This window comes from Anolis carolinensis, chromosome 3 (assembly GCF_035594765.1).
Source record: "Anolis carolinensis isolate JA03-04 chromosome 3, rAnoCar3.1.pri, whole genome shotgun sequence".
Classification (NCBI taxonomy): Eukaryota; Metazoa; Chordata; class Lepidosauria; order Squamata; family Dactyloidae; genus Anolis; species Anolis carolinensis.
In genome coordinates, this window is record NC_085843.1 from 244,828,179 (window position 1) to 244,850,433 (window position 22,255).

General features: G+C 45.4%; 1 protein-coding gene across 5 annotated transcripts in view; it reads left to right on the plus strand.

Moving 5' to 3' along the window:
- Positions 1 to 22,255, plus strand: part of st6gal1 (ST6 beta-galactoside alpha-2,6-sialyltransferase 1) — a 112,861-nt gene that overhangs the window by 13,183 nt on the left and 77,423 nt on the right. The window contains exon 1 of one of the 5 annotated variants that reach the window (XM_062974326.1): positions 1,748 to 2,326. The exons of 2 other annotated variants lie outside the window; for them this stretch is intronic. The gene's annotated coding sequence lies outside the window, so the exon portion shown is untranslated. Of the gene's footprint in view, positions 1 to 1,747; positions 2,327 to 22,255 lie in introns of those variants that run through there. 2 more of the 5 variants (XM_016991923.2, XM_008106313.3) reach the window with 2 other exon arrangements.

The window sequence follows — 22,255 nt, forward strand, 5'->3', positions numbered from 1 at the left end:
TTGGCTCTGGAACACCTTCCCCAGGGAGATGATGCGGGGGGGGGGGGGGTGAGCCTCGGAAGCCCTCTCATTGCTGCCAATGGTCCAAATTCTTTTGGGTTTTTTGTAAGTGAGACAAAAATTCTATTTATATGAGGCGCCCCGTTTTCGGAAACAGGGACAAATACAAAACTGATACAAAATGGATGAAACTAAACAAAACGAACAGCGATTCCATACAAAGGCACACCATGACTAACAATCGTCAATAGAGATCAGACTAGCTCCCACTCTGGCCTCCCTCCGAAAAGATTTGAAAACCTGTTTTTTTCAAACCACCTTTGATTAGGATGAACAATTGATTGAATCCCTACCCCCACCTATATCCTAGCCTCTGCACTTTATCACTGGCCTATGTTATCAGTACTCCTAATATATTGCACAACTATAATCTTATTCTTCTGCCCCACGATTGAAGTGCCATTATGTTGTCCTTGGCTACTGGCTATGCTTTTATTGTGTGATGTTGTGATTTTATAGTTCTGATATATAAATTTGTTGTAATTGGAATGTATTTTGTGTGGTTGTATTTTATTGTATATTGCCGGGCTTGGTCCCCATGTAAGCCACCCCGAGCCCCCTCGGGGAAATGGGGCAGTATACAAGAATAAAATTGTCATTGTTATTATTATTATTGTATGACACAGCAAACAAGATACGGTAGATATGCTGGATTTCGTTTCACAAAATCACAAGTCGAACACTTCCCAAGTGTCTAGGACTGTGTGATGTATTTTCGGATGATGCGTGCAGATCCCAGCAGGGTAGCCTTTTGCAGTTGGCAGACTGTAATTTTGTCAATGTCTATTGTTTCCAAATGCCGGCTGAGATCTTTTGGCATGGCACCCAATGTGCCAATCACCACCGGGACCACCTGCACTGGTTTCTGCCAGAGTCTTTGAAGTTCAGTCTTGATGTCCTGATAGTGGCTGAGTTTTTCCTGTTGTTTTTCGTCAATGCGACTGTCACCTGGGATGGCAACATCAATGATCCAAACCTTTTTCTTTTCCACAATTGTGATGTCTGGTGTGTTGTGTTTCAGAACTTTGTCAGTAATAGTTATTACTATTATTATTATTAGTCTGAATAGTGCACAATTCTGAGCTTGGGAGGGCAGGGCTGATGGATGGATTTGTATGCCACCTTTGTCCTAGAAAGGGGTTTGATCAGGTACGGGCAAACTTGGGCTGATGGATAAAGAGCTGCAACCAAATGACAAGATCCAGGGCTGATGGATAAAGTCCTGTAATCAGGGCCGTAGCCAGAAGAAAATTTAGGGAGGGGTTTTGAAAATTTCGGGGGGGGGGGGGGTTGAACCCCTAGCACACACCCCTCCCCGCTACAAACCTGTCAATATCTTCTGTCTCATAGACTTAGCATGGGGATTTGGTTAACCAGTTAAAATTCATGAGTAAACCAGATTTTTTTTATAACCTGAAAAATTTCGGAGGGGGTGGGTTTGAACCCCTAAAACCACCCCCTCGCTACAGGCCTGGATGTAATCGAATGACAAGATTCGGAACTGGGGGGGGGGATGTAAAGAAAGCACTATATCTTCAACTCCCAAGTCCAAAACAGCTGGAGGGCCCAAGTTTGCCCATGCCTGATCTATATCCATCCATTTCTCTTGCTGCTTCGGCCGCCTGGGCCACAGACAGGAGGGAGGCTGCAGACAAAAGCCTGGACCGCTGCAACAGTAGCAACAGCCGCCGCCGCCGCCGCTTCCGCCCGGAGCCTGGGCTGTGTGCGCGCATTGGCAGGAGGGGAAGGGGCTGCTGGCCGAGGAGGAGGAAGGGGAGGAGGGGGCGGCTTCTCCCGCGTGCTCCCCATCCCGGCGAGGGGGGCGCGCCCTCGGCCTCGGAGCCTCCCGCCGCTCCCCACGCGGGAAAGGAGGAGGGGAAGAAGGGGCGCCTCAAATCCCCGAAGCCTCCCCCAGCCGCATGGGTTGGAGACGCTGCACAGAAGCCCCTCGGCTGGGGGAAAGGAAGGGGAAAAGGCAGGCAGGCAGGCGCGTCGCATCCCTCCTCCTGCTGCCGCCCCTGGACCAAGCGCTGCCCCCTCCCGCCTTGAGGCGCCTTCGGGTTTGACTGAGGCTGGCGAGGGGAAAGGGAAGGAGGGAAGGAAGGAAAGAAGGGGGCGACCCTTTCCTTTCTCCCCTTTCGCGGGAGAGGGGAGGGAGGGGATCGGGGCGTCAACAAAGGCGACAGAGGTGCCGCTGCCGCTTCCCTGGGCCGCATCCAGACGGGCAGGCAAAGGCGGAGAGATCAACAGCCGGGCGCCGCTCCGCGTAAGTAGACGGGAAATCTCTTCCCCGCGGCTTCGGCTTTGCACGCCTCCCCCCCCCCCCCCCCGGGCTTCCTTTTCTTCTTCTTCTTTGGACTCCTGGGACCAGGCGGGACTTTGCTTCTGCTCCTTGAAGGGTTTCCCGCGTTTCCTTCCTTTTCCCGGATTCTCTGTTATTGATGAATTCATTGGACTGATTTGTATGCCACCTTTGTCATAGAAGGGGGGTGGGGTTGGGGAAGTTGATGGTCCCATCTTGCCTCGTTTTTTTAGCGCTGCTTTGCCGCTTTGAGAGAATAAGCAGCATATAGATCAGGCCTGGGCAAACTTGGGCCCTCCAGGTATTTTGGACTTCAACTCCCACAGTTCCTAACAGTCTGCTGGCTGTTAGGGATTGTGGGAGTCGAAGTCCAAAACACCTGGAGGGCCCAAGTTTGCTCAGGCCTGATCTAGATGTAGACATGATAATAATATAGCCATAGGATTTGAAGCTGCCCTGTTTTTGGATGTTGTGAGGCACTTTGAATCTCCTAAGAAAAAGCAGCATAATAATCTAGTAATAATAATAATAATAATCATCATCATCATCATCATAGGATTTTTGGGTATTGTGAGGCACTTTGAGTCTCTTAAGAAAGAAAAAGAATACACTCTAAAATCAGGACAGTAAATAAATAAACAATACTCCAAAACAGGGGAATTCCAGGCAAGAAACAATCAGGTCCAGCTAATCACTGCCCAACAAAGGATTCCCTCAGGCAGGAGGAAGCCAGGCTTTGAAGTTGCAAGGCCATTCAGTGCTAATCAAGGTGGCCATATGCAGTAATCACACTTGCTTCAAGCAGACAAGAGTTCTTTCTCCCACCCTGGACCTTCCACCGATATATACTGTAAACCCACTTGCATAGTTTTCTAACAGACCTCACAACCTCTGAGGATGCCTGCCATAGATGCGGGCGAAACGCCAGGAGAGAATGCTTCTGGAACATGGCTATACAGCCCGGGAAACACACAGTAACCCAGTGATTCCAGCCATGAAAGCCTTCGACAAAACAAAAAGAAAATAATAATAATAATAATAATAATAATAACAGAATCATAGGATTTTTGGATGTTATGAGACAGTTTGAGTCTCTTAAGAAAGGAAAATCAGCATATAAATAAATATAATAACAACAATAATAGAATCATAGGATTTTTGTATGTTGTGACCTGCTTTGCGTCTCGTTCTACATAAAAGAAGGATGATAATAATAGTAGGAGTGGAATCAGAGAGTCGAAAGAGACCCCAAGGGCCAACTAGTCCAATTCCCTGTCATACAGGGAACACACAACCAAACCACTCCCAACAGATGGCCATCTAGCTTCTGTTTAAAAACCTCCAGAGGAGTCTCCACCACATAATAATAATAATAATAATAATAATAATAATAATAATAATAATAATAGGATTGCAGAATTGGAAGAAACCACAAGGGCCATCCAATCCATCCTCCTGCTCGATGCAGACACAGGCAATCAAAGCACTCCAACACTTACCCACCCAACCTCTGCTTAAAAACTTGCGGAGAGGGAGATGATATATGTATAATAATAATAGTACAGAGTCAAAAGAGTCCAACTCCCTGTAATTGAAAAAACGTTCACAAGAAAGCAACTAAAATAACCACACAAAACTGTAAGTATACAGTCATTTCTCTTTCTTTCTTTTCTTTCTGTGCACCATTATCTCCCCAACTGCCCTTTCTTCCACCCTTGTTTACTTTTGACTAAGAACTAATTCCCTGATAGGAAAAAATCACTGTTGGGGAAAAAAATCACAGCCCCAGAAGGCAATTGCAGCCACCTGTGATGAGGTGTTTTCTGTCAGGAAGATTCACACCCAGGGACACTAAAGTTGCATCTATGATGTAGAGGAGGCCTGGGCAAACCTTGGCCCTCCAGGTGTTTTGGACTTCAACTCCACAATTCCTAACAGCCGGTATGCCGTGGAATCTTAAAACTTTTAGTTTGAGGGGGTACCAGCACTCTTTGGCAGAAGAGGCTAAAGATCTTGTAGAACTACAACTCACGATTCCATAGCATTGAGCCATGGCATTTCAAGCGTTGTCAAACTACATTAATTCTACAGTGTAGATGCACCCTGAGTAAAGTTATTTCTTTCTGGGGCATATTATTATTTTACTGCCACAAAAACACAGTATGACACAACAAACGAGAGGTTTATGCTGGATTTTGTATCACAAAATCACAAGTCGAACACTTCCCAAGCATTTAGGACTGTGTGATGTATTTTCGAAAGGTGGCCTTTTGCAGTTGACAGATCGTGATTTTGTCAATATTTATTGTTTTCAAATGCTGGCGGAGATCTTTTGGCCCTGGTTTATGCCAGAGCCCTCGCAGTTCAATTTTGAGGTCCTGATAATGGCTGAGTTTTTCCTGTTGTTTTTTTTTTTGTCAATTTGACTGTCACCTGGTTTGGCAACATCAATAATCCAAACTTTATTTATTTTTATTATGTTTATTTATAAAGAAACTCAAAGCAGCTTCCATTAAACATATGACCAAATATACAAATATGCAAACATTAAAACAGAATTAAACATAATATTATTAAAAATTCACAGTTAAAATTCATTAAAACACATTCAGAGCTAAAAGCCACATAGGAGAGAGAAGAGCAAACAGACCCCTTTTGCCTGAGTTAGGAAGTCTTTTCAACCAAGGATTAGCATCCCAGCTCCTTCCACTTTGCTCCAGCAAAGCCTCTTGGCATATGCCCCAAAGGGAGCTTTTTCATTCAATGAGATAGACAAGTTTTGTAATATTGGCATTTCCCCAGAATTCTCTTCCCCCCCCCCCCACAAACTCCCTTCCACCACCATCTCCCTCCCACAGCAGTGGGTCCCTAGGGATGAGTGAAGACTTCTGTTTCTAGTGAAAAAGATTAGTTACTCTGAATGCTGGAACTGCCTGTAGCTTTATTAGTATGCAATTTTGTTCTTGGAACTGCACAGATTAAGCATTGGTCATGGTTTATTTTCTCCTCTCTCCTTTCAATGGTAACCTGGATTGAAAAGCTGGAGGGTGATAATCCATAGTACTGTAAATAGTTCACTTGCCAAATGTAGGGTGTACAAATTTGAGGTAGGAGAAGCTTTTCAGAGACAAAAATGCTTCAAAGTTGTCTCAGTTTGCATGTAGGTTGAATGCCTGTAAAGTTCTGCCAAGCAGATTGTAGAACAAACAGGACCAAATGCCCATCATAGGGAGATATCTTGAAATGAGAAAGTTCCAGTGAAACTTTCAATCATTCATCACAGTTTTTGACTTGCTGAGTGTTGTTGGATTGAAAGGATTGAACATCACTCCTCTAGAAAAAGAACAACCTGCTGAGATAATAATGTTAACAATCAATGCTGCTGTTCGTTCCTGAAGATCCTTCTATTCGCGCCATCTGTTGTGACAGAACAGGCATCTTGTATTCCTCTTGAGTTTGCATTGTGCAGCATTTGGTGTTGAAAGGCAATGAATTGCCTCTTTATTTTCTTATTAACAGGGGACATGATCCGCTGGGACGACTCTGCATTTATTTTCGTGACTAATTGATTGCGCCCTTTATGCTTGATTTATTGCACCTTATATACTTGAGCATTTTCCAGCATAGATCAACGTTATTTGTAAGGGCACTTGTGTGTTGAATTTGCAAATTCTGTGATAGGATGGTGGCATGAGCAGATTTCACTTACACAAACTCTTTATTGTGAGTTTTGCTCCAGATATGTTGTATTTTTCAAGTGAACTGATCTGCCATCTGTTGCTAAGCAGAGAGAAGTGTGAATTATACAACAAAATATGTCAACACTTGGGTAGACACATTTGGATTTTAATGTGTCACTACTATTAGCTTTCTACTTATTTAAGCCTACAGTGCTACACAGAGTTAGGCACATCTAGGTGAATCTAGTTGACTTTAAGAGAAAACTACTGCCATCTGTTCTTGAGTAAAACTTTTTACAAGCTATGTTTTTGTCTCAGTTGGGCAGAAATTTCCCTCCCATATCTCCCATCAACATTGTAAGAACTGTAAAAGAGTAGTGAAAGTAATGACAGCTGATAACATAAGGGACAGCTGAAGAAGTGCTTTTGTCTTGATTCTAATAGAAGTGATGGGAATGTTTGGAAAGTTTCAAGGTCCTGCTGATCCAAGTGCCTCTGAGAACCATGTTTTCAGTACATCTATTTACATTACTTCCTGGTGTGTTTCTCAGCCTTTGAACTTCAGTAGTTATCATCCCTTATCCTCGGCCATGCTTGGTGAGACTTCTATGAGATGGTCCAAAAACACATGAAGGCCCTAAGGCAGTGGTTCTCAACCTGTGGGTCCCCAGGTGTTTTGGCCTACAACTCCCAGAAATCCTGGCCAGTTTACCAGCTGTTAGGATTTCTGGGAGTTGAAAGCCCAAACATCTGGGGGCCCACAGGTTGAGAACCACTGTCCTAAGGTATAGTGCTACAGAGGTGGGTCAGTCCCATTCAAGATCCTGTAAATAGCTATCTGTCCAGCAAAATATTGTAGAACAAAGTGGTTGAATTAGCTACAGCAATACAGAGTTGTTTTCTACAGCTTTACATGGAGGAAATACATTTTAAATGTTCCAAGAATCTCCCCTCTCCCCAGCTGGAAACAAATTATTTGACATCTCAAGGCCATTCCTTGGGTTACAAGATTAGTTTGTATACATGTTCCAGTGAAGTTACTTCAGAATTAATGAAATAGGCAAGTATTTTGAAAATGGAAATAGGAAGTTAAAAATATCTCACATTCTAAAAATAGTATAACACTGAATAATTAAAACACTTAACCATCTTCTCCATTCAACATAGTGTGTCTTTTTTTCATACTTCTGTTTCTGGATTTTTTTTTTAAACAATGCCAGTGGCCCCTTACTCTGTATCCATATACAGTGTTTACTCATATACAGAGCAAGGGGATTCTAGTTTTCCCAGGCTGATTGATCCACAATATTGCAAAGTGGTCTTTCTCATGCACTAAAGAGGCAATGAAAAGCCATGGTTTTGTACTGAAAAGTTGTATGAAATATTTCCAGACACACTACTAAAAATGATTTAGAGTGTTAAGGATCTCACCATTTCAGTTTCATGTCATGTACATGGGTTGCCTTTTGGATTTGTATATGCTGGATCCTATAGTCTGTTTCCCCAACAAAGCAAATAGAAGTTGTATGCACAATTCATTTTAAAAGAGAAAGCGAGAATGGAGGACCAACATGTTTAGAGTCAGAGCAATCAGTTTTAAACTGTATATTTTATTGATGCAGCCCTCCCTTCAATAAACCCAATCATGATTCTTGAAATAGCAGTCTGTGTTCATTTTGTAATCAATAGGCCTGAATCTTCATTGTATCTTGTTATCATGTATCTTCATGTTGGTCTCAACTTGTGGAAATCCCATGCTATAGTTTACTTGGCAAGATTTTATTCAGAGGTGATTTGCCATTGCCTTTCTCTAGGACTGAAAGAGCATGACTTGCTCAACGTCATCCAGTGTGTTTCCAGGGCTGAGTTGGATTTGAACTCTTGTATCTCAGTTTTCTAGTCTAGCATTCAAGCCGCCACACTATGCAGAGTTTCAGGATGGTGTCCCATACATGTATAAGTTTCCTGGCAGAAGTGGCTAGATTTTATGTGCCATGTGCAACAACTGGATTTAGTACTGTGCACATGCAGATGTGTATATGCATTCAGTTGTGTAGTGTTGTTATGCAATACAATTGTTGTATAGCAAACTAATGCATAACTCTTTATTCTGAGATAGATACTCTTCAGCACTAATGTAGGAGGTTAGCTATGCTTAGCTTTAGGTTACAAAAGAAATGACTAAGACTGGTTTATATATTATGGTATTTTGAAGAAATAAAAAGAACTGCAAATGAAAAGGTAGTTTATTTCGCAGTTAATAGGGGATTTCCTTGTTAACTTCCACATGTTAAGAATCTTTGGTTGTCAGATTCTCACTTCTGTCTGTTAAAACCAGTGATACTGCCGTTGCCTGCTTATTAATACTGGGAATAAAACTGGCAGAAATTTAACCCAGATCCCTAGGTTAGTTTCACTTTCCTTTGAGAAAAGCTGAAATGGTTGCAGTGGTTTCTGTCAAGGCTTTATCTTGACAAATAGGAGGTTGGTGCCTCCTACATTAGTGAGATGACGAATCAATGCTGGGTTTTAGCCTAAACTTAAAAGAGATACATACTGGTATTTAGGATGTTGAATCCCTTCTCCAAAACAGATGTTTTATTTATTTCGTGTCAAAAGCATTGTACAACAAATACATTTCAAATAATGGGGGAAAAAAGAAAAAAGAAAAAAAAAGAAATCACAAGCAACTAAGTAGTTTTGGACCAAAAGCGGGCAACAGCAACCGCATTGTCTGTAGCTTTAAACAACTCCTCCTCCGTACATGAGGCAGGGCATTGTGGGCAAGCATACATGTGCTGAGTTGTTTGTTCAGCTCCACAGTCACACAAGGAAGAGGATTCCTCCAGGTAGTGCCACCTTGCCAAGTTGTCTTTTGATCTGCCCACTCCACTTCTGAGTCTGTTCAGGGACTTCCAAGTTGCCCATTCTTGGTTTGCCCCTGGAGGAAGACCCTCTTGGGGGGCCATCCAGTTAGAATTGCCAGGTTTAGCTGCCCAGAGGGACACCCTTGCTGCTGCTGGAGGAACATCAAGAGGAGTGGTGGTTCTCATGAAGCCCTTCCTTGATTTGAGTCTGGTGGGAGGAGGGTGATAGCCATGCAGTGGGTGGCTTTCACAATGTTCGACCTTTTTTCTCTCACCGTTAGCAGCAACTTCCCGTCACACGTCAGGAGGGGCAATGCCAGCTAACTTGTAGAGTTTATCAACAGGTGTAGGTTTAAGGCATCCCGTGATGATTCTGCATGTTTCATTCAGTGCTATGTCCACCTGCTTTGCATGGGCAGACTTGTGCCAAACAGGACAGGCATACTCTGCAGTTGAGAAAGACAAGGCCAGGGCTGATGTTCTTATTACTTGTGGGTCTGCACCCCATGAGCTGCCAGTCAGTTTCTGCAGGATGTTATTGCGTGCAGCTACTTTGTGCTTGGTGTTCATGCAGTGTTTCCTATATGTTAGTGTTCGGTCTAAGGTGACACCAAGGTGACACCAACGTTCTTCTGACACAATGAAGATTCAGGCCTATTGATTACAAAATGAATGGTTTACCCCAAGGCAAAAGAATGGTTTACCCCAAGGCAAAAGAATGGTTTACCCCAAGGCAGCGTTCTTGCACCAACCTTATTTAATATCTTCACGAACGATCAGCCACAACCACCACTCACAAAGAGCTTTATATATGCTGATGACCTTGGCCTTACAACACAAGCAAAAGATTTTGAAACAGTTGAAAAGCAACTCACCAATGCCTTGAAAGATCTCTCCAGCTACTACAAAGAGAACCACCTGAAGCCTAACCCTGCCAAGACACAAGTGTGTGCTTTCCACCTACGTAACCGTGAAGCCAACAGGAAACTGAAAGTTACTTGGGAAGGCTATTTCTTCTTAGTTGCTGCTTAGATCTGGTGCTGTAAGAGCATTTAGGTTCTGTATCAGTTTTACAGTGTGTTGTCAAAGGCTTTCATGGCCGGAATCACTGGGCTGCTGTGTTTTCTGGGCTGTATGGCCATATTGTAGAAGCATTCTCTACTGAGGTTTCGCTGATATCTAGGACAGGCATCCTCAGAGGTTGTGAGGTCTGTTGGAAAACTATGCAAGTAGGTAAGTGGGGTTTATATGTGTGGAATGGTCAAGGTGGGAGAAAGAACTCTTGTCTGCTGGAGGCAGACCTTGATTAGCTTTGCAAAGCCTTGAAGCTTCAAGTCCTGGCTGATTCCTGCCTGTGGGAATCCTTTGTTGGGAAGTGTTAGCTGGCCCTGATTGTTTCATGTCTGGAATTCCTGTTTTCAGAGTTTTCCTCTTTTATTTACTGATTTAGAGGGGTTTTTTTAAATACTGGTAGCCAGTGTTTGTCCATTTTCATGGTTTCCTCCTTTCTGTTGAAATTGTCCACATGCCTGTAGTTTTCAATGGCTTTTCTGTGTAGTCTGACATAGTGGTTGTTAAAGTGGTCCAGCATTTCTGTGTTCTCCAATAATAAGTTGTGTCCAGGTTGGTTCATCAAGTGCTCTGCTATGGCTGTCTTCTCTGATTGAGTTAGTCTGTAGTGCCTTTCATGTTCCTTGATTCATGTTTGGGCGATGCTGCGTTTGGTGGTCCCTATGTAGACTTGTCCACAGCTGCATGGTATATGTGAGGTGAGAGGATTCCTCTTGTCCTGTGCTGAACACAGCATTTGTTGGATTTTCCTAGTGGGTATATAGATACTTTGCAGGTTGTGTTTCTTCCCCAGCTTCCCTATGCGGTCAGTGGTTCCCTTGATGTATTATAAGAATACTTTAACACACATGCAATATACTAAGCACCTGTGTTCATGATTTACAGCTCCTTGCTGTAAATGTTTTCCAAACTCAAAATGCACACTATCCATTCTTCCTGACACTTGTGTTTCCAAGGCTGCGATCCTGTTCACACATTTGTGGAAATAAATCCCACTTAACCCAGTGGGGCTACCTTTTGAGGAAGGATTTTCATTAGGTTTTTACCACTAATCAAACTCAAAAACTGAAACCCTTTTAGTGTGGTAAGTAAATCAGCCCTTGTGAAGGAAAGTGCTTATTAGCCCTGATAGAGCTTCAATAATTAGAGTCACACCAGAGTCCCAAAGGCTCTGTTAAAGCCTTAGGGCATTATGCATAGCAGCAGTCTTGCAGCAGGGACAGTTTAGAGTTTAAAAAATCACACATCAAAGCAGAGAGCTGAGTTTCACCTTATAGTAAGATACTAGCTGTGCCCGGCCACGCGTTGCTGTGGCTTAGTCTGGTGGTGTTGGTCAGTCTACATTAGGTTGTATTGATGCTGTGACCTCCACCTTCTTTATACTCACATTAGTAGTAGTATTTGAAGTCTGTTACCATCTTCAATTTTTGTGTTGATTGATAATTGCTTGAGATCCCTGTTGTCTTTGGTTTGTTGTTAGTTGTAATGTCTGATTCTGCTGAGTGCGGTTTATATTTTTATTGTGGTACAATAGTCCTTTTTTGTTTTGTCTGTGTAGGTGTTTATTATTATTGTTGTTGTTGTGGTCATGAAGGTTGGATAAGTTAGATGCTACTGTATTGTTTTTTGGAGGCCCAGTGTAGCACTGACTGGCCTCTCAGCCTCAGTGCCTGGCTGTTTCTTGCCTGTGATGGTGTTGATTCTTATTGTTGTTTTTATTGTAATTGTTTTTTTGGAGGCCAAGTGTGAATGTAGTGATTGGGGAGGTGGATGAGTTGTGTTGTCAAATTTTGTATTTGTTATAGTCACAATGCGTTGTTGTGAGTTTTGTGGGTCCGGATTGTGGTTTTGTGGTGTAGTTGTGTTGTTACAACCGGGAGGCAAGGCTTTTGTGTTGTGTTGTGAAGTTTTGTATTTCTGGGGTGTTTAGTTGTGTGCCAAGTTTCGTATTTCTGGGGCGTTTAGTTGTGTTGTTATAGTCACGCTGCATTGTTGTGAGTTTTGTGGGTCCGGATTGTGGTTTTGTGGTGTGGTTGTGTTGTTACAACCGGGAAGCAAGGCTTTTGCATTGTCATGTTTTATATTTCTGGGGTGTTTAGTTGTGTGCCAAGTTTCGTATTTCTGGGGCGTTTAGTTGTGTTGTTATAGTCACGATGCGTTGTTGTGAGTTTTATGGGTCCGGATTGTGGTTTTGTGATGTGATTGTGTTGTTAAAACCTGGAGGGAAGGCTTTTGCGTTGTGTTGGCAAGTTTCGTATTTCTGGGGCATTTAGTTGTGTTGTTATAGTCACAATGCGTTGTTGTGAGTTTTGTGGGTCCTGTGTGGTTTTGTGGTGTGGTTGTGTTGTTACAACTGGGAGGTAAGGCTTTTGCATTGTGTTGCCAAGTTTTGTATTTCTGGGGTGTTTAGTTGTGTTGTTATCACATGATGCGTTGTTGTGAGTTTTGTGGGTCCGGATTGTGGTTTTGTGGTGTGGTTGTGTTGTTGTAACCTGGAGGCAAGCATTTTGCATTGTGTTGCCAAATTTCGTATTTCTGGGATGTTTAGTTTTGTTGTTATAGTCACTGCGCAAACAACTTTATCATTTTATATATATAGATTAGAGCACATATGATGCAAGTGTTCCAGGCATTGGTAAAAAAATCCTACCTATAAATGCGGAGAACTAGAGGCACTTATTCTTGGTCCTAGTTTTATTAAATGCTAGAAATTCTGTGGCCTGTTTCATTGCTATTTCACTTAATTTGTTTGTTTTGTGAACAATAATATTACCTTAGAATCATAGAATCATAGAATAGTAGAGTTGGAAGAGACCTCATGGGCCATCCAGTCCAACCTCCTGCTAAGAAGCAGGAAATCGCATTCAAAGCACCCCCAACAGATGGCCATCCAGCCTCTGCTTAAAAGCCTCCAAAGAAGGAGCCTCCACCACGGCCCTGGGGAGAGAGTTCCACTGTCGAACAGCTCTCACAGTGAGGAAGTTCTTCCTGATGTTCAGGTGGAATCTCCTTTCCTGTAGTTTGAAGCCATTGTTCCGTGTCCTAGTCTGCAGGGCAGCAGAAAACAAGCTTGCTCCCTCCTCCCTATGACTTCCCTTCACGTATTTGTACATGGCTATCATGTCTCCTCTCAGCCTTCTCTTCTGCAGGCTAAACATGCCCAGCTCTTTAAGCCGCTCCTCATAGGGCTTGTTCTCCAGACCCTTAATCATTTTAGTCGCCCTCCTCTGGACGCTTTCCAGCTTGTCAACATCTCCCTTCAACTGTGGTGCCCAAAATTGGACACAGTATTCCAGGTGTGGTCTGACCAAGGCAGAATAGAGGGGGAGCATAACTTCCCTGGATCTAGACGCTATTCCCCTATTGATACAGGCCAGAATCCCAATGGCTTTTTTAGCAGCCGCATCACATTGTTGGCTCATGTTTAACTTGTTGTCCACAAGGACTCCAAGGTCTTTTTCGCACACACTGCTGTCAAGCCAGGCGTCCCCCATTCTGTATCTTTGATTTCCATTTTTTCTGCCGAAGTGAAGTATCTTGCATTTGTCCCTGTTGAACTTCATTTTGTGTGATGACTCATGGGCCATGTAGTCCCGTTCCTAGCGCTGTTGTGACAGATGAAGAGGAAAACTTGGGTTTTCCACCGTTTCAGCCAGAATTGGAACTTTCCCAGCCTGAATTGGAGCCCTTGCACCTGCAGGAGGTTTGTCTTCCAGAAATCTGCCAAACAAGCCCTGAGTCAAAATCTCCCCCATTTTCTCGCCGTAATTATTATCAACAACAAAAAGGAGTTCAACAGGCTAATCGCAGAAGCCTGAGAATCGCAGCCAGGCATTCAGCTGATTAAGCCTGCTTCCATGAGAAACTTTAGGGAGTCATGCATCTGGACACAGAGATTGACTTTCGGTTCTGTTTCCCCAGAGAAGTGTTCTTTGGTGGGAAAACGAGACCCTATTTAGGTTCTTTGCCCTGTAGGAATCTTGCGGAGTCAATTCGTCAGCTACTGGAGTAGGTTGTGTGTGGACAGTGCTACTCCCGCTTCCAAGCCTTCGGTCCCGCTTCCAAGCCTTCGTTCCCGTTTCCAGCCTTGTTTTGCTCCACGGACCTTGCCTTGCTTCCTAGGACTCAGCCTTGCTTTCCAGGACCTTGCCAAGTATTTACCACGGATCTTGTCCCTGTTCCTCGTTCCTTGTTGCCTTGTATCAAGCCTTGTGTTTCAAGAATCAAGTTTACTTTCTAGCCTTACATCAAGTTCCTTGGACTAAGAACCTTGTCATCTCCCCTCACTTTGCTTGGCAAAGTGAGTGTTTCGGTTATTGGATTACAACTTTGGACCTTAATATTTTATATTGGACATTGTTTTCCTGGACTATAATTGACCTTTCCTGAAAGGTCTTCTTCTGAACTATATTCTACACTTATTTTTATTGACTTTACATATTTCCTTAATAAAGATATTAGATAGATTCTGGCCTCTGTGTATGGTTATTGGTGCTCTGCAGCCTGGGTCGTGACATTTTGTTAGTTTTGGCCCATCTCTCTAGTCTGTCAAGATCGTTTTGAATTCTGCTCCTGTCTTCTGGAGTGTTAGCTATCCCTCCCAGTTTTGTGTCGTCTGCAAACTTGATGATCGTGCCTTCTAACCCTTCGTCTAAGTCGTTAATAAAGATGTTGAACAGAACCGGGCCCAGGACGGAGCCCTGCGGCACTCCACTTGTCACTTCTTTCCATGATGAAGACGACGCATTGGTGAGCACCCTTTGGGTTCGTTCGCTTAGCCAATTACTGTGATGACTCATGGGCCTTGTAGTCCTGCTCATGACATTGTGATGCCTGATGAAGAAGAAAACTTGGGTTTTTTACCTTCCCAGTCAGAACTGGAATCTTCCCAGCCAGGTTCTTCCCAGCCAGATCTGGGAACCTTGCACCTGCAAGAGAGTTGTGTTCCAGAAGTATGTCAAACAAACCCTGAGCCTACATCTCCTGTGTTTTCTCGCCATGAGTTTTGTAAACAACAGAGAGGTTTGGAAGCGGCCTCGCGCAGGAGTGCTAGAATAGCTGCTAAGAATTTAGCCAATTAAGCCTGCTTTCCGTGAGAATCTTTAAGGAGTCAAACATCTGGTCTCAGAGATTAGCTTTGTTTCTGGTTCCCAGAGAACTGCTCTCGGCGGGAAAGTTAGACTCTATATAGGTGTTTTAACCGCGAAGTAACTTCGCGGAGTCAATTCGTCAGCCTCCGGAGCGAGTTGTGTCTGGACAGCGCGCTCCGTTCCAAGCCTCGTTCCTGTTCAAGCCTTGTCCTTGTTCTCAAGCCTTCGCTCCTGCTTCCCAGCCTTGTTTACCTTCGGACCTTGCCTCGCCTTCCAGGACTAAACCTTGCCTTGTTTCACGGATTTTACCAAGTAATTCCACGGACCTTGTTCTTGTTCCTCGTTACCTTGTGTCACGATTCAAGCCTTGTTTTCAAGTATCAAGTTAATTCCTAGCCTTGCTCAAGTTCATGGACTAAAGGACCTCGTCATCTCCCCTCACCTTGCCTGGCAAGGTGAGTGTTTCGGTTACTGGATTACAACTTTGGCCCTTAATATTGCATATTGGACATTGTTTCTTGGACTAATTTTGACCTTTCCTGAAAGGTCTGCTTCTGGACTAACTTTTACATTTGTTTTTACCAACTTTATATACTCCTTCAATAAAGATAGTAGATAGATTCTGGCCTCTGTGTATGGTTATTGGTGCCTTGCAGCCTGGGTCCTGACAGTTTGACTCCGCCACCATAAGCACCAATTAACCAAGGCCAGAATGTCTACCGGAGCCGTGCCGGGTGGACAGCCACTTAGCTACACCATCAGCAAGGACGAAGTGGACCGCATCCGTGACAGACTCAACGCGCAGGATGGAGAAATAAAAGGGTTGAGAGAGCGCGGAATCCGCCTCCCGGCCATGGCGTTGCCAACCAAGTTTTCTGGAGAAGCCTCCAAGGTCCAAGTTTTCCGCCGCCAGTGCCAGGCTTACCTAGAGGCCCGTGCCGCCGAGTTTCCCCAAGAAGACATCAAGGTGGCGTGGGTTTACAGTCTTCTAGACGGGCCAGCGGCCAACTGGGCGACGGCACTGTTCGACCAAGCCTCTCCACACCTAAGATCAGCGCAACACTTCTTGGACCACCTTAAGGAGACCTGGGGAATTGAGGACAATTTGGAGGCAGCCGGTCACAAACTCCGCCGCCTCTTTCAAGGAGACAGACCCATGTCTCAGTACATAGCCGAGTTCCGAGTGCTGGCCCACAACACCGGCTGGAACGATGTAGCCCTCAGAGGACAATTTCGGGAGGGTCTCAACATTGAAATGCTGGAGGAAATCTCCAAGGTGGATCCTCCCCACACTCTTGAAGCACTCATTGATCAATGTTTACGGGCTGAAGTCATGATTGCCAACAGGAAACAGTGGGTACGAGGCCAGAGCGGTAGAGCTGGGGCAAAACCCCTCGCTCCCGTCAGCGTTCAGCCGCGTCCAGTGTGGAGACCCCCACCACCATCCCCATACCCCAGAGGGAGCGAGGAGGTGCCGATGCAGTTGGGCAATGTGCGTCCCAGATTAGATGCCGCCGAGAAGGCCCGCCGCCAACGCCTAAACCTCTGTTGGTATTGCGGGAATGGGGGCCACTTCGCCAGAGAGTGCCCAGCCAAAGGGAAGCCCGCCGCCCGTCTTGCGGCGGCGTCCTCCACGGAGACGAAGGCGTCTGAGGCGGCTGGCACACAGCCGGCGGGGGAAGCCAACGACCGGGCGTAGAGAGGCTCGCCAACCCGGTCAAAAAACCCATTCAAGAGCCGCCAACCGGGGTCCTGTTCCTTCTAGTGGTCACCTTATGGTCAGCAAAAAAGGGACCCGTCATGATCCACGCCATGATAGACTCAGGAGCCACCAACAATTTCATTGATAAAGAGTATGCCGACTCTCTGGGATTACAATATCATGACTTCAAGAATGCCCGTGTGGTGCAAGCCATTGATGGCCGCCCTCTCAAGACGGGCCCCGTAAGCCAGTGGTCGGAACCCACCAGGATGTGGATAAGGGAACATATGGAAGAGATTTCCTTCTTTGTTACTGAGGTTCCCCATTTCCCTGTGATTTTGGGGATTCCATGGCTGATACTTCACGACCCAAGCATCTCCTGGTCCAACAGAGAACTGCAGTTTGCTTCAAAGTACTGCCAAAACCATTGCCTCGTAGCCAAGGTCTGCCATGCCACAGACACCGAGCCCATTATCACCTTGCCAAAGAAGTACTCCGAGTATTGGGATGTATTCAATGAAAAAGAAGCCGAAAAATTACCCCCACATAGACCTTATGACTGTGCCATTGACTTGGTGGAGGGGGCCCCGATCCCGCGAGGGCATCTCTACTCCCTGACTGAACCGGAGCAAGAAGCTCTCAGGGAATTCATAGAGACAAACCTTCGCAAGGGATTCATCAGACCCTCTCAATCCCCAGCCGCCTCCCCAGTGATGTTTGTGAAGAAGAAGTCAGGGGAATTACGCTTGGTGGTGGACTACAGAGCATTCAACAATATCACTAAGCGGAACAGCTATCCCCTGCCCTTAATCTCGGATCTACTAGACCGACTTCGAGGAGCCAAGGTCTACACCAAGCTGGACCTACGGGGGGCTTATAACCTAGTTCGCATCAGAGAAGGGGACGAGTGGAAGACCGCCTTCCAGACTAAATTCGGATTATTCGAGTCCCGAGTTATGAATTATGGTTTATGCGGAGCTCCCGCAACGTTCCAGCATTTTGTCAATGACATCTTTCAGGATTATCTAGATCGGTTCTTGATCATCTACCTGGACGATTTTTTGGTGTTTTCTAGATCACAATCAGAACATGAGAACCACGTTAAAATGGTGTTACAACGATTGCGGGATCATGGGCTTTATGCCAAGCTGGAAAAATGCGCTTTTGATCTACAAGAGGTAGATTTCCTGGGGTACCGCATCTCGCCTCTAGGGCTCTCCATGGACCCGGCAAAAGTTTCAGCAGTATTGGAATGGCGGGCGCCAACCAACAAGAAAGAGGTGCAGCGATTCTTGGGGTTCGCGAACTATTACCGCAAGTTCATTCCAGATTTTGCCCGCTGGTCTGACCCAATCACCAGCTGCATCCGTGGGAAACAGCCCTTCCGCTGGACTGATCAAGCAGAGAAAGGGTTCCAGCAACTAAAGAAATTATTCACGTCCCAGCCAATCCTTCAGCATCCAGATCCTGAAACCCTTTTTGTTGTGCAAGCGGACGCCTCTGATGTGGCAATTGGAGCTGTACTCCTACAACCGGTGGGAGATCACCTTCACCCTTGTGCCTTTTATTCTCGTCAACTAACCGCACCAGAGAGAAACTATACCATTTGGGAAAAAGAACTATTAGCCATAAAGGCAGCTTTTGAAACTTGGAGACATTGGCTAGAAGGGGCCAAATTTCCCATTGAAGTCCATACTGATCATCGGAATCTAGAACATCTAAGAACTGCCCGCAAGCTAAATCAGAGGCAACAACGTTGGGCTTTATTCTTTGAACGTTTTAACTTCCAGATTCATTATGTAACCCCAGCCCAAACCAAGCAAGCAGACGCCCTGTCACGTAAACCGGAATACGCTGCAGGACGCAAGGAGACCTTTGAATCCCAACTACTACAACCCGAGAACTTTGCCACGCTCACAGTGGGGAACACCAAATCCACTCTCATTGATTCAACTCCCTCTACTCCAGGGCCCCTCTGTGCTCAAGAAATCAGGGCTAGTCAGCAAGCAGATGCCTGGGCGCAGGACCAACTTCGTCAAGGACTGCATTTTCCCTTTTCGCTTAAGGATGGACTGCTTTGCTATAGAAATCATGTTTATATCCCACCAGGACCGGGCAGGGAAAAAGCACTTCGTCTGTGTCATGACTGCAAGCCAGCAGGGCATTTCGGACTATTTAAAACCATGCATTTGATCCTAAGAGATTTCTGGTGGCCCAAGATCCGTAAGGATGTGGAAAAATATGTCAACACCTGCCCAGTATGCCAGCGCTCCAAGACAAGAAGGGAGAAGCCCTCAGGGCTTTTACACCCCCTTCCTACCCCATCTCGCCCATGGGAAATAATTTCTGCGGATTTTATCACTGACTTACCACCTTCCTGTGAATTTACCACGATCCTAGTGGTGGTGGACCTTTTCACCAAGTTAACCCATTTCATTCCCTGTGAAGGCCTTCCCACGGCCAAAGAGACTGCAGATCTATTCCTCCAACATGTTTTCAGATTACATGGATTGCCCAAGAGTTTGATCACAGACCGTGGATCCCAATTCACCTCTCGTTTCTGGAAGGCACTACAAAAACTATTGGGCATAGACTCTCGTTTATCTTCCGCTCATCATCCCCAAACAGATGGGCAAACGGAGCGCACTAATGCCACTTTGGAACAGTACCTTCGCTGTTATGTAAACTACCAACAGGACAATTGGGCTTCTCTGTTACCACTGTCGGAGTTTGCCTACAACAATGGAGTCCAGGCTTCTACAAAAGAAACGCCGTTCTTTGCAAACTACGGTTTCCATCCACGTTTCTTTCCCCTGTCATTGAAACTTCAGAAGTTCCCGCAGCAGAGGATTGGCTGCAGGAACTCACAGCGGTGCAACAACTTTTGCTCCAGCAACTGGACCAAGCCAAGGAGGACTATAAACGTCACGCGGACAAACATCGCCAGCCGGGCCCCGAAATCAAGGTAGGAGATCGGGTTTTTCTGTCCACTCGCTTTCTGCCCTCCCATCGCCCTTGCCGGAAGTTAGATGCCCGTTTCATTGGCCCCTATCCAGTGGTGGCGCAATTAAACCCCGTGACTTTCAAACTCCAACTTCCGCGTTCAATGCGCATTCACCCAGTGTTTCACCGCTCCCTGCTCCTTCCGGCGGATGGTGTGCGGCCAGATGTAAACCGGCCGGCCCCCGTCCCTGTTTTGGTGGATGGGGAGGACGAGTTCGAGGTTCAGGACATTTTGGATTCTCGCTTTCACCGCCGCCGCCTGCAATATCTCATTGACTGGGTGGGTTTTGGCCCTGAGGAACGCTCTTGGGAAGACGCCTCCACAGTCCATGCTCCTGATCTAACCCGTCGCTTTCATCAGACCTATCCCGCCAAGCCACGACCTCGCGCCTCGGGGAGAGAGTCCCGGTTTGGGAGGGGGCTTGAGGAGGGGGATAGTGTGATGACTCATGGGCCTTGTAGTCCTGCTCATGACATTGTGATGCCTGATGAAGAAGAAAACTTGGGTTTTTTACCTTCCCAGTCAGAACTGGAATCTTCCCAGCCAGGTTCTTCCCAGCCAGATCTGGGAACCTTGCACCTGCAAGAGAGTTGTGTTCCAGAAGTATGTCAAACAAACCCTGAGCCTACATCTCCTGTGTTTTCTCGCCATGAGTTTTGTAAACAACAGAGAGGTTTGGAAGCGGCCTCACGCAGGAGTGCTAGAATAGCTGCTAAGAATTTAGCCAATTAAGCCTGCTTTCCGTGAGAATCTTTAAGGAGTCAAACATCTGGTCTCAGAGATTAGCTTTGTTTCTGGTTCCCAGAGAACTGCTCTCGGCGGGAAAGTTAGACTCTATATAGGTGTTTTAACCGCGAAGTAACTTCGCGGAGTCAATTCGTCAGCCTCCGGAGCGAGTTGTGTCTGGACAGCGCGCTCCGTTCCAAGCCTCGTTCCTGTTCAAGCCTTGTCCTTGTTCTCAAGCCTTCGCTCCTGCTTCCCAGCCTTGTTTACCTTCGGACCTTGCCTCGCCTTCCAGGACTAAACCTTGCCTTGTTTCACGGATTTTACCAAGTAATTCCACGGACCTTGTTCTTGTTCCTCGTTACCTTGTGTCACGATTCAAGCCTTGTTTTCAAGTATCAAGTTAATTCCTAGCCTTGCTCAAGTTCATGGACTAAAGGACCTTGTCATCTCCCCTCACCTTGCCTGGCAAGGTGAGTGTTTCGGTTACTGGATTACAACTTTGGCCCTTAATATTGCATATTGGACATTGTTTCTTGGACTAATTTTGACCTTTCCTGAAAGGTCTGCTTCTGGACTAACTTTTACATTTGTTTTTACCAACTTTATATACTCCTTCAATAAAGATAGTAGATAGATTCTGGCCTCTGTGTATGGTTATTGGTGCCTTGCAGCCTGGGTCCTGACAATTACAGATCCACCTAACCGTAGTTTTGTCTAGCCCACATTTTACTAGTTTGTTTGCCAGAAGGTCGTGGGGGACTTTGTCGCAGGCCTTACTGAAATCTAGGTACGCTACATCCATAGCATTCCCTGTATCGACCCAACTCGTAACTCTATCGAAAAAAGAGATCAGATTAGTCTGGCATGACTTGTTTTTGGTAAATCCGTGTTGACTATTAGCAATGACCGCATTTGTTTCTAAGTGTTCGCAGACCACTTCCTTAATGATCTTTTCCAGAATTTTGCCTGGTATTGATGTGAGGCTGACCGGACGGTAATTGTTTGGGTCGTTCATTTTTCCCTTCTTGAAGATAGGGACCACATTCGCCCTCCTCCAATCTGCTGGGACTTCTCCCGTTCTCCAAGAACTCTCGAAGATAATTGCCAGTGGTTCTGAAATAACTTCCGCTAGTTCCTTCAGTACTCTTGGATGTAGCTGATCTGGCCCTGGGGACTTGAATTCGTTTAGAGTGGCCAGGTGTTCCTGGACAACTTGTTTCCCTATTTGGGGTTGGATTTCCCCCAATCCTTCATCCATTCCATGTTGCTGAGGTTGAAGATGGCTTTCTTTTTGTGAGAAGACCGAGGCAAAGAAGGCATTAAGTAGTTCTGCCTTTTCCCTGTCCCCTGTCGCCATCACCCCATCTTCTCCTTGCAATCGCCCTATCGCCTCCTTTTTCTTCCTTTTTCTACCAACGTAAGCAAAAAAGCCTTTTTTGTTGTTTTTTATGTCCCTGGCAAGCCTGAGCTCATTTTGCGCTTTAGCCTTGCGAACCTTTTCCCTACAGGTGTTGGCTATACGTTTGAATTCTTCTTTGGCGATTTCTCCCCTTTTCCACTTCTTGTGCATGTCACTTTTGAGCTTTAGCTCAGTTAGAAGTTCTTTGGACATCCATTCTGGCTTCTTTGCAGTTGTCTTATTTTTCTTCTTTGTTGGCACTGTTTGCATTTGCGCCTTGAGTATTTCACTTTTGAAAAACTCCCATCCATCCTTAACTCCCTTGTTTTTTAATATCGGTGTCCATGGAATGCC